The 13897-nt window shown below is 41.3% G+C and overlaps 1 pseudogene; it reads right to left on the bottom strand.

Annotated features, from left to right (window-relative positions):
* Window positions 1-3066: 3066 nt before the first annotated feature.
* On the bottom strand, window positions 3067-3507 carry LOC102419339 (annotated as a pseudogene).
* Window positions 3508-13897: the final 10390 nt, after the last annotated feature.

Consider the following 13897-nt stretch of genomic DNA (forward strand, 5'->3'; position numbering starts at 1 on the left):
CCCCGCCCCGTTCTCAGAATTACCACCCGCCCAACGGCCGGGCGGCGCGCGGTTGGTGCCCGCGTTTGCTGACGGGCGGGCGGCGGGGGCTCAGCGCGCAGCTGCGGAGCGAGGCGGACAGCCCCTTGGCGCGGCTCCCGGAGCTGCAGGCGCCCGCACCGAGCCTTTGTCGCTCCTCGCTCAGTCAGCGACGGAGAAGTAACTCAAGTACGAGTATTGTTGGTGCGAGCATGCGGGAGTGTATTGGTGCGGGAGTATTTGGGTCCAAGCGCCTACAATTCGAAAATGAAAGGCCAGCAGTTAGCTGCACGCTTTAGGTTTCCCCACTTTCACACAAAGGGGAACCCTCTGAGCAAGGCACTCTCAGGCGCCTTCAAGTGCACAAAGCCAATGACACGGTGCCCTGGGTTGTCCTGCGTTTGAAGCGCCTCATTAAAGACCTTTCGTATGCACGGTTACGCATGCAAACGCCTCAATCTATTCCCACCACCACCACATTTCTCAGCCGCAGCATCTTCTGGTTCGGTATTTGTTTCTTTAACAAAGAGCTGTGCCTGCCCCGTGCGCGTGGGGACGGATTCTATTCCCCTCGGGCTCCTGCAGCTGCACTCGGATGGACCTGGCGCGGTATTCACCAGGTTCATTTCTGGACCCCAGCTTTACTCTTTTTGCTGCTCCACAACCAGTCTTGAGCGAAGAAGAAACCCTGAGGAATGTAAGTGGTAGCTCTTCTTGAAAGTAACGTGGGAACCATGGAAATAACCCTAGAATGGGGCTCAAATGTCGGAGAACCACAGGAGGCCCCACCGAATTAAGTCCCCGAAGAAGCTAAGAATTCAATGATCTTCTCTTTCTTTTTTAAAGCTAGTAATACCTCTATTTATTGGGGGGAGGGGTATGATTCTTCCTTTCCTATCTTAAAAAGCAAAGCTGTGGACTTTTCTCTTAATAAAGGGACTTTTACTTTTAAACAAAGGGGAAACCCAGGTAGCAAAGAGGGTTAGTAAAAAAGATCCTCTTAACTCTAATGAAGTTTTATGGAGATTCCTGAGTTCTAAAACATGACAAGTCTTGGCACCCTTTTAAACTAAAGAATTTATAAAGCCTTTTAACATTCAAATTGTTAATACACAGTAAACAGGATACCACAAGCACAGCATCCTTTCTAGGGAAGTAGTTCTATTCCCCTACTTCCTGTGAAATACCCTATCACTTGTGGCAACCATTGTCCACTTTGGTATTTGAAGGAATTAATAATACTACTGCATCTCCATGACAAAAACATGGCATATTAAGGAGCTTGCAAGGACAAAGCCTGATTCTTAGAGTTAGGAACAGATCTCACCTGCAAGGTCAAATCATTCCTGTTGTCAAAATAGACCCAGAGACATAGAAGCATGAACATACTGTTGAACCTCAGAGGGAAGGCAGGGGAGGGTGGGTAGGGAGAGATCAACCAATGAACTTGTATGCATATATGCATAACCCGTGGACACAGACAATGGGGTGGTGAAGGGGGAGGAGCGTGCTGGAAGAGGTTAATGGGGGAAAGGAAAAGGAGGATCTATGGCATACTTTCAACAATAAAGATTTTTTAAAAAATCATTCCTGTTGTCAGCCACCATTAGAAGAAATATATTTTCCCCACTGCCAATTGGAAGTAAGCTGAAAGGTCCCAGGTGGGTAACCTTGCTAGATAACATTATTCTTCCCAATTCTTCAGTGCTCCAGGCATGTGTGACCTTTGAAATGTGGCTTTAACCCTAACCGGTTTGGCTCAGTGGATAGAGCATCGGCCTGCGGACTCAAGGGTCCCAGGTTCGATTCCAGTCAAGGGCATGTACCTTGGTTGCAGGCACATCCCCAGTGGGGAGTGTGCATGAGGCAGCTGATCGATGTTTCTCTCTCATCGATGTTTCTAACTCTCTATCCCTCTCCCTTCCTCTCTGTAAAAAATCAATAAAATATATTTTTAAAAAAAAAGAAAAGAAATGTGGCTTTATAGTTCCTCTCATTAGAGATAGAATGTTTCTCCACCCCATTGATGTGTGGTTAGGTCATTCCACCTGCTCTTGGCCAAAAGAATATGCACAGAAGTGACAGTGTGACAGTTCTGAGCCTGACATTATTTAATAGGTATTGCATGTTTCCACTTGCCTCTCTCCACACCTGCCTTTCACAATGTGAAGAACGTGCCTGGTCCAAGAAAAATGAGGCATGGAGCAGGTTTAGAACCATCCTCTAGCTTGGAGCCAGTGACCTACAGAAAAGAATTGCTGTTTTAAGCAGTATGTTTTGAGGTGGTTTGCTACCCAGAATTAGTGTTGCAGTCGTTGACTGATACAATAGGAGACAGAGGAATCTGCTCTCTTGATATTGACCTTGAAGTTGCCAAGCTTGATATCTCTAAGGCAGCTCTTTGATAGCAGGTCTTAGAAAGACACATCTCTTATGGAAGCTGGCCAAGGAAGAAACCCAGAAAGTTTGCAGCATAGCATTCTAAAGTGTCAGGTTCCGTAGGAAAGGGCTGATGTGGCCAGCAGTCCTAGAAACATGCTCGTATAATAGGAGGTATCTACATAACTAGATTGCTGTTACTTCTGGGTTTTGTTGTGTGTGTGTTTTTTTTTAAAACAAGAAGTTTATTTAAACAACAAGACACTTGACTTGAAGGGAAAACTATCTAGGATTCATTTTTTTAGAGTAATTTATCCCTACTTAAAGACAGATTGCCCTACATGTAACAGCTATGTACAAAAAAGTTATAAAATTGTCCTTGGTTTTACAATGATAAATGAAAAACATTAGAATTCTCCAATCAAACAAGGTATGCAAGAATTTTTATGTTGTTCTTTTTTTTTGTTAAACAGTGAGAGCAAAATAACTTACTGGAATGTAAAGATAAGAGCTGAATGAGCATGCCACTAATGGAGAAAGGGGGTGTTTTCACAGATCCAGTATTTTTTCCCCATCCCATCTCCATTTGATGTAGATGGAAACATACCATTGGCCATTTAGTTTAAAAAATGCAAATGCTTGTGCACATACATCTGTTACCTTATGTACCATAAAGGAATGGGGAAGGGGGAAATGAAAGAATAGAGAAAACTATACTGTAGTAGTCAGATGTGTTGAAACCAAATTGCAGTTTTCTAATTGAGAATGTCTTCTTGGTCTGGAGGCACAGAGTTCTGGAGTAAAGTAACAGGTTCCCTTTTTAGTAGACACCTCCTGTCTGCTGCTAGAACACATCCGTTGTATCTTTCATCCTCCATTTCCAACTGTGCAGGTGTGTCTGTTTCATTGATTGGCTGCCCGTCAAGTCGGAATCTGATCTGCCTCATTGACAAACCCTGTCATTCGCAATAGGCTTTCCTTAGTTTACTAAGTGGTGTGTGCCTCTTAATCTTAAACTGCACCCCAGAACCATCCTGCCCTGCCACCTTCAAATTAATATGATCATTGTTCTCAGTCTTGACTCCTTCCTTGGGCTTTTGGTTGGCCATGGCGAGCACCAGAGTCTCCTCAGCTGCTGCTTCACAAAAGGAGTACCAGGTCTGCACCAAAAGAGCACACCCATAGCCCCAGGAGCAGCAGAAGAAGGAGCTGGGTTTTTTTATATTGTACAATTTATTTTAATTATACAGTGGTTTATTAAAATACCCTTATCAATTTTCAAATAATACAAAATAGATTTTTTAAAATATATTTTGTTGCCGAAACTGGTTTGGCTCAGTGGATAGAGCGTCGGCCTGCGGACTGAAGGGTCCCAGGTTCAATTCCGGTCAAGGGCATGTACCTGAGTTGCGGGCACATCCCCAGTAGGAGATGTGCAGGAGGCAGCTGATCGATGTTACTCTCTCATCGATGTTTCTAACTCTCTATCTCTCTCCCTTCCTCTGTAAAAAATCAATAAAATATATTTAAAAAAAAAATATATATATATATATATATATTGTTGATTTTTTACAGAGAGGAAAGGGAGAGGGATAGAGAGTTAGAAACATCGATGAGAGAGAAACATCGATCATCTGCCTCCTGCACACTCCCTACTGGGTATGTGCCCACAATCAAGGTACATGCCCTTGACCAGAATCGAACCTGGGACCCTTGAGTCCGCAGGCCGATGCTCTATCCGCTGAGCCAAACCAGTTAGGGCCAAAATAGATTTTTTTATAAACCAAGTCTCCTTTCCTTCTATACTCTCCTGTCTACTCCTCACCCTCCATACATACCCAACCACTCCATACCTCTACTCTTTCACAGCTAACCTTAAATGATAGATGAGCACTTCAGCTTCCAGATTTTTTTTCCTGTGCATTTATATACATATGCATGAATTTATAGGGACTAAATGTAAATGAGATTATATAATGTGTATTAGGCAGAATGCTTTCTTTAAAAGGTTTTTGTTGATTTTAGAGAGGGGAAGGGAGAGGGAGAGATAGAAACATCTGTGAGAGAAACAATTCCTTTTGGGGATTGAGCCCACAACCCAGGGCTGTGTCCTGTCTGGGAAATGAACCAGTGACCTCTTGGTACATGGAATGATGTGCAAACAACTGAGCCACACCAGCTGGGCTAGGCAGAATACTTTTGTACTTCTTGATTGTTTATTTCCCCCTTTGATTTCTCTAATTATCTAAGACAAGCTTTTTAAATTTTCAGTCTGTCTTCAGTAAGATAGGCTAACCAAGGGAAGAGGTTTTCCTGCTTTTATATCATATTTGAATATGTTAAAATGGGAAGAGGACCCTTCAGGGCCCAGTTTAGGGATGGGAGCGATAATCAACGTGAGGAACAAGAAGACTAACTTCCCTGAGTGGTAGCCAGGGAATCATGTGCCCCTCCCAAACTGGAAATGCTCTTTCTTGGGCTAATCTTGGGAAGTTCTCAAAGTGAATAGTCCAAGAGAACAAGGGGAAGCTGTGCTACCCTTTCTGACCTGGCCTCTGGAGTCACAGCCATCACTGCGCCACATTCTATTGGTCATGCAAATCAGTCCCAATTCCGTGAGAGGTGACACTGCACAAGGACATAAATACTAGTAGAAGATGAAGACCACTAGGACCCATGTTGGCAACTGACCGCCACAAGAGCATCCAAAGTAGTGAATTTTGAATAACTGACACGATCTTTAAATTTGTTAGATTCCCTCATTACAGGTGGGCAAATCCCCAGGTTACCAACAACTACGTAACTTTACAAGAGCCGCCAGAAAAATCTCTTCTTTTGCCTCTCCTTAAAGAACCTGTGGTTTCAGGCAACTGCCCAATTATATTCTGGTGTTAGCTGACCCTATTTGTGAGCCACGGTATCCATCCCTCCCACTGCTACTTTCTGGACTTCTATAAAGATGATTATTCATAACTCTCCCATACTCTGGTCAGCAAAGGAAGCTAATCCCCAAACTTACTTTTGATTTTAGGTATCAGATTGCCTTTTATGAATCAGAATCTCTTAAGCATTGTATATTAAGCAAGCCTTAAAGAATGATCAAAACCAAAATAATTTAGGGGGACATGTTAAGTTCCCAGAATACAATGAAACAATTCTTAAGAATGGCATTTGTGCCATCAAATGCAATCAGGTCAAATAGGCAGAAAATATAGTGTTTTGAATATAGAAGGGAAATTGAATCCTCATGAGTTGCATGTGTCATTTTACAGTGTAATATTTCTAGCAAAATAAATGCTTAAAGTCATTTCATAATTTTAGTTCTTGATATATTTTTAAAGCAACCTTCCCTTTAAAATAGTACTTTAGTTGGAGGCATTTTATTAATTCTATCCACAAATAAATTAAACTACATTTTATTGCTTTATTAAAATATTTGAAGTGTTTAAAATGGATTATGCTTTATTCTAATTAGAATTTATAATTTTTTCAATGTTAAAACTAATTTTTGTAAGCAGAATTTGCCTCCTATATTATAAAGTTAAAAGTCCAAATGAAATGTACAAGAAGACATTTTATTAGTGATTTAAGACTGTATTAATCTTTAAAGTTTCTGAATAAAATTGATTCCTTAATAAAATTCAGGATAAATGGTATAGTAGTTAATTAAAACACAAAGATAAATATCTTTCATGGGGAAAGATCTGAAATAAATTTTCTTACTTGTGAGCTCACTAGTTTTCAAGGGCACTTAGCTCTGTTTCTTCCATGCTACTAAGTTAAAATGAGTTAATAACATTTTTAAAATGTATTTCCTAGATCGCCTTAAAAATTAGAAAAACAAACCAAAGACTTGTTTTCCCCATTATTTACCTGCTTTCTTCTCAGGAGGTTTTTCCTATTGGCGAGCTAATCAGAGTGGGTGGCATTGTTTCAATTAAAGTAAATAATAACAGCGGTAAAAACAATAATACTGGCCACTATAAGTACACTACTAGATACTAATTAATTCCGTTCATTAATCTTATACGTTCCATATAATTATCTCCATCTTCATATTGAAGTTCATGTTGATGGTAAAAGACAAGGAACTTTTTTAAAGTTACACAGTAGACAGTGGAGTTTAAGATTGAATCCTTTGTCAGAGCCGGTGCTCTTAACCACTAGTACTTTCTAAACGCAGCCTTGTTTTAACTGTTCTTGTCCAAACATCAGGGATGAAAGTATTGCTTTCTGCAACAGCCTTGACACCAGCCTCAGGTCTAGTCCCCCAGATTCATAGGTCACTGCTGCCACTTTGCAACCCTAGTCACCTGTTTGGCATCCCTGTTCTGCTTAGCATAGCAGGCACCACCCAGATGGTTGATGTTTCTGGCCATGTTCCCTATCTCCCTCTTTCCAGACCCTCTCTTCTTCCCTGGTTATCAACATATTCCCTCTACCCCAGCCTGTGGCTCCTGCATCCTGTTCTTCTTGTCTGCCGCACCATATCTGAGTATACTTTCCATATCTGCTGATGACAGACTGCTAAGCAAAAAGAGAGAGAAATTTAAGGCCAGAATAAGAAAGCCAATCAATATGGAGGATAAAAAGGCCACAGGAAGACCATAATTAAAATGTTAATTCCAGGCAGAAAAGGATGAGCTGAGAGTATTAAAACACTGTGAATCTACAATGCTAGCTACATGAAAGACTGTTAACTTCCTTAATGTAAAGAACAGGGGGGTGGGGGGGAAAGTTCCATGGTTAAAATTAATATTCAAGAGTCCATGAAGAGGTATAGTAATATAGTACAGGTATACCTGTATTTATGTTACATGTAGTCAGAGGCCTAAGTATCAACAACATGCTTTTGAAATTTAGCATCATCTTGAACAGTGTTGACTGAATGTGTACTTTCTTTTTACCTTTTCTTTTAATCCTCATAATAACCTGTGGACAAAAAGGGGCCACCTGCTAACCTGACTAGCTCAGGGAAGGCCTGCGTGGCGGGCGGCCTTGCAAACTCAGAGACCTAAAGTAACCACAAAGGATGGTCTGAAATGAAAACTTTTTAACTAAAAGTAGTTTACTAGTATGGTGGGTACTCATGTCCTAGGCTGGTATCTTCCCTAACAAAGGTCAGTCTTTACCTTAACTGAGCCTGTCTACTGTCCTTTTGCATCCATGATAACATATCATTGGTATGTCAAAGTAATTTTTCTTTTTCCGCACTCCTCAAAGTGCAGGCACCACTCTGCGGAGACCACAAACCCCCTCATTCTCACTGAGTTAATTGTTGACTGTTAACTATCCTATGCCCACCTATGTAAAAGAAGTATATTTTTACCATTTTACTTTTTATCCAATCTCAGAGGTTTCCCTGCTTTGCTTCCTAATCTATCATCAATGGGTTTCCTGTAACCCACTTACATCGACAGTTTTGGCTCAAATAAACTCACAAAAACTCTTCACAGGTTTGAATGTCTCCAACATTGAAAAACCCAGTCAGGAAGGTATTGTCATTGCTAGCTCCAGACTGTGCTCTTCACAGGCTGCTCAGCTTCCTCCTGCTCCTTCTCACTGTGGCCTCCAGGGTTGACGTTTTCAGGCTTTAATATTTTTAATTTGCCATTAGCCCAAAGAGTCCTTCAATCATTAAGATAAGACTTGTGCAGTTAGGCCTCCCTGCCCTGTACTCTCCTTAGGAATAGGTCAATACCTTTGACATGAGATTTAGGGTAAGTGAAGGAGCCCAGTCACAACTCAACAAGCCTGAGAGAGGCTTACATTCTGCTAGTAGAGAATTTCAGAGCACACTTACAAAGTCTGTATTTTCATTTGATTACATGGGTAGAGAAAGAAATTAATATGTTAATGATTAATTCTTAACATATTAATTATGACTGAGTTCAGAGTAGGTCCTTTTGTGATCAGTACAAACTAGAGAAGTAAGCTTCTACAGATGAAAGAGGCAAGGTTGGAGTCCCCACCCTCCAGCTTTTAGTCCCTTAGAACTGTCAGGTATAATTATATTTACTGTAACCTAATCGTCCTACAGTTGAGGACACTGAGGCCTAAACAATTAAGAGACTTGCTTTTGTTAATACAACTAAACAGTTGGAATTTGAATCCAAATTTTTCTTATTTTTATAAGCTCCCTTTTTGAGGTCACTGAGATAAGAGCTGTAGAAGAGGAAGGTCTTTGAAAATGTTGATGCCCTTGAGCCTAGTGGAGGGAGCTCAGCGACAACAAGCTCCCTTTAATTGAATAGATAGCTCCCAGCCCTCACCCACCCCGCAAGAGAGGGAGGGACTGAGTGAGATGGTGGAGGGCAGAAAACCAGGTATAGAATCACAGAAACAGGCTTGGATCTAGTGAGCAGGGCCAAGTAGAGAAATCAGGGAGCTTAGGCAAATCATAGAAAAAGCTAAAATTGGTTAGCCAAACTGTGGACTCAAATGGAGACTTGACAATTTTGTCTATGGCAGCGGTTCTCAACCTGTGGGTCCCGACCCCTTTGGGGGTCGAGCAACCCTTTCACAGGGGTTGCCTAAGACCAGGGGTCCTCAAACTTTTTAAACAGGGGGCCAGTTCACTGTCCCTCAGACTGTTGGAGGGCCGGACTATAGTTTTAAAAAAAACTATGAACAAATTCCTATGCACACTGCACATATCTTATTTTGAAGTAAAAAAACAAAACGGGAACAAATACAATATTTAAAACGAAGAACAAGTAAAGTTAAATCAACAAACTTACCAGTATTTCAATGGGAACTATGGGCCTGCTTTTGGCTAATGAGATGGTCAATGTCCGGTTCCATATTTGTCACTGCTCGTCGTAACAAGTGATGCAAGTGTGCATCAGTTAGTCTAGATCTGGTTGGAGATTTCAGATGTTTCATTCTGGAAAAAGGCTCTCCTAACTTCAAAAAAAAAGGCCCTACTAACTGCAAAATAAAAAAAAAAAATAGACCTCCTAACTTCAAAAAAAAAAAATAAATCCTAACTTGTTCTTACCTCGTCCTCAGGCAACAGCAGGCTCTGCACAGACAAGCTGGTGACTCCTCTGATCACACCCGAGACTGAGAGGAGGAGTCGAGAGACAGAGAGAAGGAGGGGAGTCGGAGAGTGCGGCGCACATTCCACACATGCACACTGCGGGCCAGACGAGTCGGCTGCTAAGCAACAGGCAGCAGCGGCAAAAACACCTGACGGGCCAGATAAATGTTTTCGCAGGCCGCATGTGGCCCGCGGGCCATAGTTTGAGGACCCCTGCCTAAGACCATTGGAAAACACATATATAATTACATATTGTTTTTGTGATTAATCACTATGCTTTAATTATGTTCAATTTGTAACAATGAAATTGGGGGTCACCACAACATGAGGAACTGTATTAAAGGGTCGCGGCATTAGGAAGGTTGAGAACCACTGGTCTATAGCTAACCATACCCATATGTTCAAAATTATTTTGGTTTTCAGTTTTTCCTGTGAATGTCCTGTATATTTTTATAAGGTGATTTACATTTAATATAAGTCAACTTTGGCATTTTTCCAACACATATGATGGAAAACTTAATTATTTTTATGTTATTCTATTGACGTTTTCAGTCTTTAATATTTTTCATTTGTCATTAGCCCAAAGAGCCCTTCAATCATTAAGGTAACACTTGTGCAGTTAGGCAGGAAATAGATACTAGAGCAAAGGCACTATATCCTGCCTCTCAAGCCCTAAAGTACTAAACTTCCAAATGACAGCATGCTGAGACCAGCAAGGGACAGATTTGTATTAAAGATGCACTTCTGGTTACCAGACCAACTGGGTAGCACTGAGTCTTTTTGAGTGCAAAGTTTCAAATGGCAATTGTAGGTTTTTCTGTAAATGGTCTAGATATCTTCAAAGGAGATTAATGACTAATTCATGTAGTGTATATGACTGGCTTTGTGGAACCCTCTTCCCACAAAAATGTCTTAGGTGGGATCCTGTTTTCCAGTAGCAGGTTTTTGGGGTGAGATAAGTGAATGGGTTAAAGGAATGAAAAAATAAGATAAGAAAGCAAGAGTCTTTTGTGCACTGAAGTATGCTAGCTATGTCTGTTCTAGTGGGAAAATATTTCAAAGATCTGATTTAAGAAAAAAAAAGAAGACAATCTTGGTAAATTTACATATATTTACCAGGACCTAAGGCCATTTAGTATTCTAGGTAACAAAATTTTTTTAAAAATTTTAGAACTTACAAATTGAACATCAGTCTAAAATGCTAGTATTAAGAAGTTAGCATATGAAAAATATTCTTAAATACTAGAGGCCCCGTGCACAAAATTCGTGCACTTGGGGCAGCAGGGGGAGGGGGTCCCTCAGCCCAGCCTGCACAGTCCAGGAGCCCACAGGGGATTCCGACTGCCACAGAGGCGGGAGAGGCTACCACCACTGTGCTCGCCAGCTGTGAGCCCAGCTTCTGGCTGAGTGGTGCTCCCACTATGGGAGCGCACTAACCACCAGGGGGCAGCTCCTGTGTTGAGTGTCTGCCCCCTAGTGCTCAGTGTGTGTCATAGCAACCAGTTGTTCCTGGTCGTTCCAATTTGGTCAATTTGCATATTAGGCTTTTATTATATAGGATTCTTGATGAGCTATAAAGAAGTAAAATGTTTCTTTAAAAATATCCTTATAGCCTGGCCAGTGTGGCTCAGAGGTTGAGCATTGACCTATGAACCAGGAGGTCACGGTTCTATTCCTGGTCAGGGCACATGCCTCAGTTGCAGGCTCAACCCTCTCTTGCATGGGAGACATGGAAGAGGCAGCTGATGGATGATTCTCTCTCATCATTGATGTTTCTATCTCTCTTTCCCTCTCCCTTTCTCTCTCTGGAATGAATAAAAACATATTTAAAAATAATTAAAATATCCTTACAGTATATATGAGCAGTGTTATTTCTTATGTGCTATACAAATAGTTGAAGGTTAATTAAGGTTAATTAGCAGTGTAACTAAATAGTAATGCTGCCAATCTCCTTCAGACAAACAAACAAAAAACAATAAATAATAAATATCCTCACAGATAACAAATGAGCTTTGAAATATTATCAGGGAAATGGCCTCCCTTAATCAAATATATCAAAGCCTCCAAGGATTAGCACAAGAAAGAGAATTTCCCCATTAGGAGGAGCAACTGATTTACATGCTACAGCTCTGAGAACTTAGTCTTCCCTTATGACCCTCACTTTGATTATCACTTTCATTCCCATATTGAGCCATAAAGGGTTCGCCTCCCATTTAACATTCCTGTTTTCCTCCCCACTCTGATTTCACCAGTTGTGGAGCTCTCTAGCTTTTCCTTCTGTTCTGGTACACTTTCATTCCTACTCAGCATCCCTCTAGTTCAACCTTGATGGGAGCCAACCCTATTCTCAGAATCTGACCAGGCAGCCATGCTCATGCCATGTGACTTTGTTCTCTTTGGCTATTACTGACTGATTGAACCAGCAAGGTACACCTTGTATAAATGGGCCTATCATAGCTGATCTCTCAGGAATTTGGAATTGGGACCAATAGGCTATCTACAGTCTCTTAAAGTGCCTGGAGCCTAGCATATGTGTGTTGGTAGTTGTGGGGGAGCCATATGCTAACTGAGAGCAGGGAAAACCCTTCAGCTGTGGCTCAGCCCCAGGGAGGAGCAAACAATAGAGCAAGAGAAAAGTGTCTGGGTTCCTGGTAGCTTCTGGATCCCATCCATTCCAAACCTTTATAGGACCTGACACATACAATGTGAGGGCCCTCTATTTAAAAAATAGATAATTATTTATACAAAATTAGGTATGAATATGCATATTTAGAATGGTAAATAAATCACAAAATTACAGATTTTTAAAAGCTGATCATTACTTCAAATATTATAAAACCCAGAAAAGTAAAATATATTATACTTTTTTGTTAATCAACTCTCTGACATACCTCTAAAATAATTTTCCTACATTCATTGGCTACATATTATCACATTATTTCTGTTTTTATCTTTATTGTTGAAAGTATTACAGATGTCACCTTTTTTTCCCTATTGACCGTCTCCACCCCGCCCCCTGCCGGCCTCAGGCCTTCACCACACGATTGCCCGTGTCCATGAGCTATGCATATAAGTATATAAGTTCTTTGGTTTATTTCTCCTCATCTCCCCACCCCCACATCAAGGTATGTCAGTCTCTTCCATGGCAACATGCTTTGGGTCTTATTTTGTTGGTCAATTCATTTTGCTCATTAGATTCCATAAATAAGGGAGAACATGTGATATTTGTCTTTCTCAGATTGGCTTATTTCACTTAGCATAGTAGTCTCTAGGTCTATCCATGCTGTCCCAAAGGGTAAAAGATCCCTCTTTTTTAAACCTACAGTATTCCTTTGTGTAAATGTCCCACAGCTTTTTTATCTATTCACTAGAGGCCCGATGCATGAAATTCATGCATGGGTAGTGTCCCTAGGCTCCTGCGTTGAGCATCTGCCCCCTGGTGGTCAGTGCACGTCATAGCAACTGGTCGTTCCATTGTTTGGTCAATTTGCATATTAGCCTTTTATTATATAGGATATACCGATGGGCACTTGGGCTCTTTCCAAATCTTAGCTATTGTTAATAACGTTGCTGCCCTAGTCGGTTTGGCTCAGTGGATAGAGCGTCAGCCTGCAAACCTAGGGGTCCCAGGTTTGATTCCAGTCAAGGGCACATACGTCGGTTGCAGGTTCCTCCCCGTGCAGGGGGCAGCCAATTGATGTGTTTCTCTCACATAGATATTTTTCTCTGTCTTTCCCTCTCTCTTCACTCTCTCTAAAAAAATCAATGGAAAAATATCCTCGGGTGAGGATTGAAAAAAACAACAACGCACCCTAACCGGTTTGGCTCAGTGGATAGAGCGTCGGCCTTTGGCCTGAAAGGTCCCAGGTTCTATTCCAGTCAAGGGCATGTACCGCGGTTGCAGGCACATCCCTAGTGGGGGGTGTGCAGGAGGCAGCTGATCGATGTTTCTCTCTCATCGATGTTTCTGACTCTCTGTCCCTCTCCCTTCCTCCCTGTAAAAAATCAATAAAATTTATTTAAAAAAACAACAACAACGCTGCTATGAACATAGGGGTGCATATAATCTTTCTGACTGGTGTTTCAGGGTTTTAAGGATAAAATCCAGATATATTCCCAGAAGTGGGATCCCTGGGTCAAATGGCAGTTCCATTTTTAATATTTTGAGTAAACTCCATACTATTTTCCATAGTGACTGCACCAATCTGCATTCCCATCAGCAGTGCACGAGTATTCCCTTTTCTCCACATCCTCACCAGCACTTGTTTGTTGATTTTTTGATGATAGCCATTCTGACAGGTGTGAGGTGATATCTCATTGTGGTTTCAATTTGCATTGCTCTGATGATTAGTGTCTTTGAGCATTTTATCATGTCTCTTGGCCATTTGTATGTCCTCTTTGGAGAAGTGTCTATTCAGGTCTTCTGCTCATTTTTTAATTGGATTGTTTGTCTTCCTT

Source organism: Myotis lucifugus, unplaced genomic scaffold (genome assembly GCF_000147115.1).
Source record: "Myotis lucifugus unplaced genomic scaffold, Myoluc2.0 scaffold_1, whole genome shotgun sequence".
NCBI lineage: Eukaryota > Metazoa > Chordata > Mammalia > Chiroptera > Vespertilionidae > Myotis > Myotis lucifugus.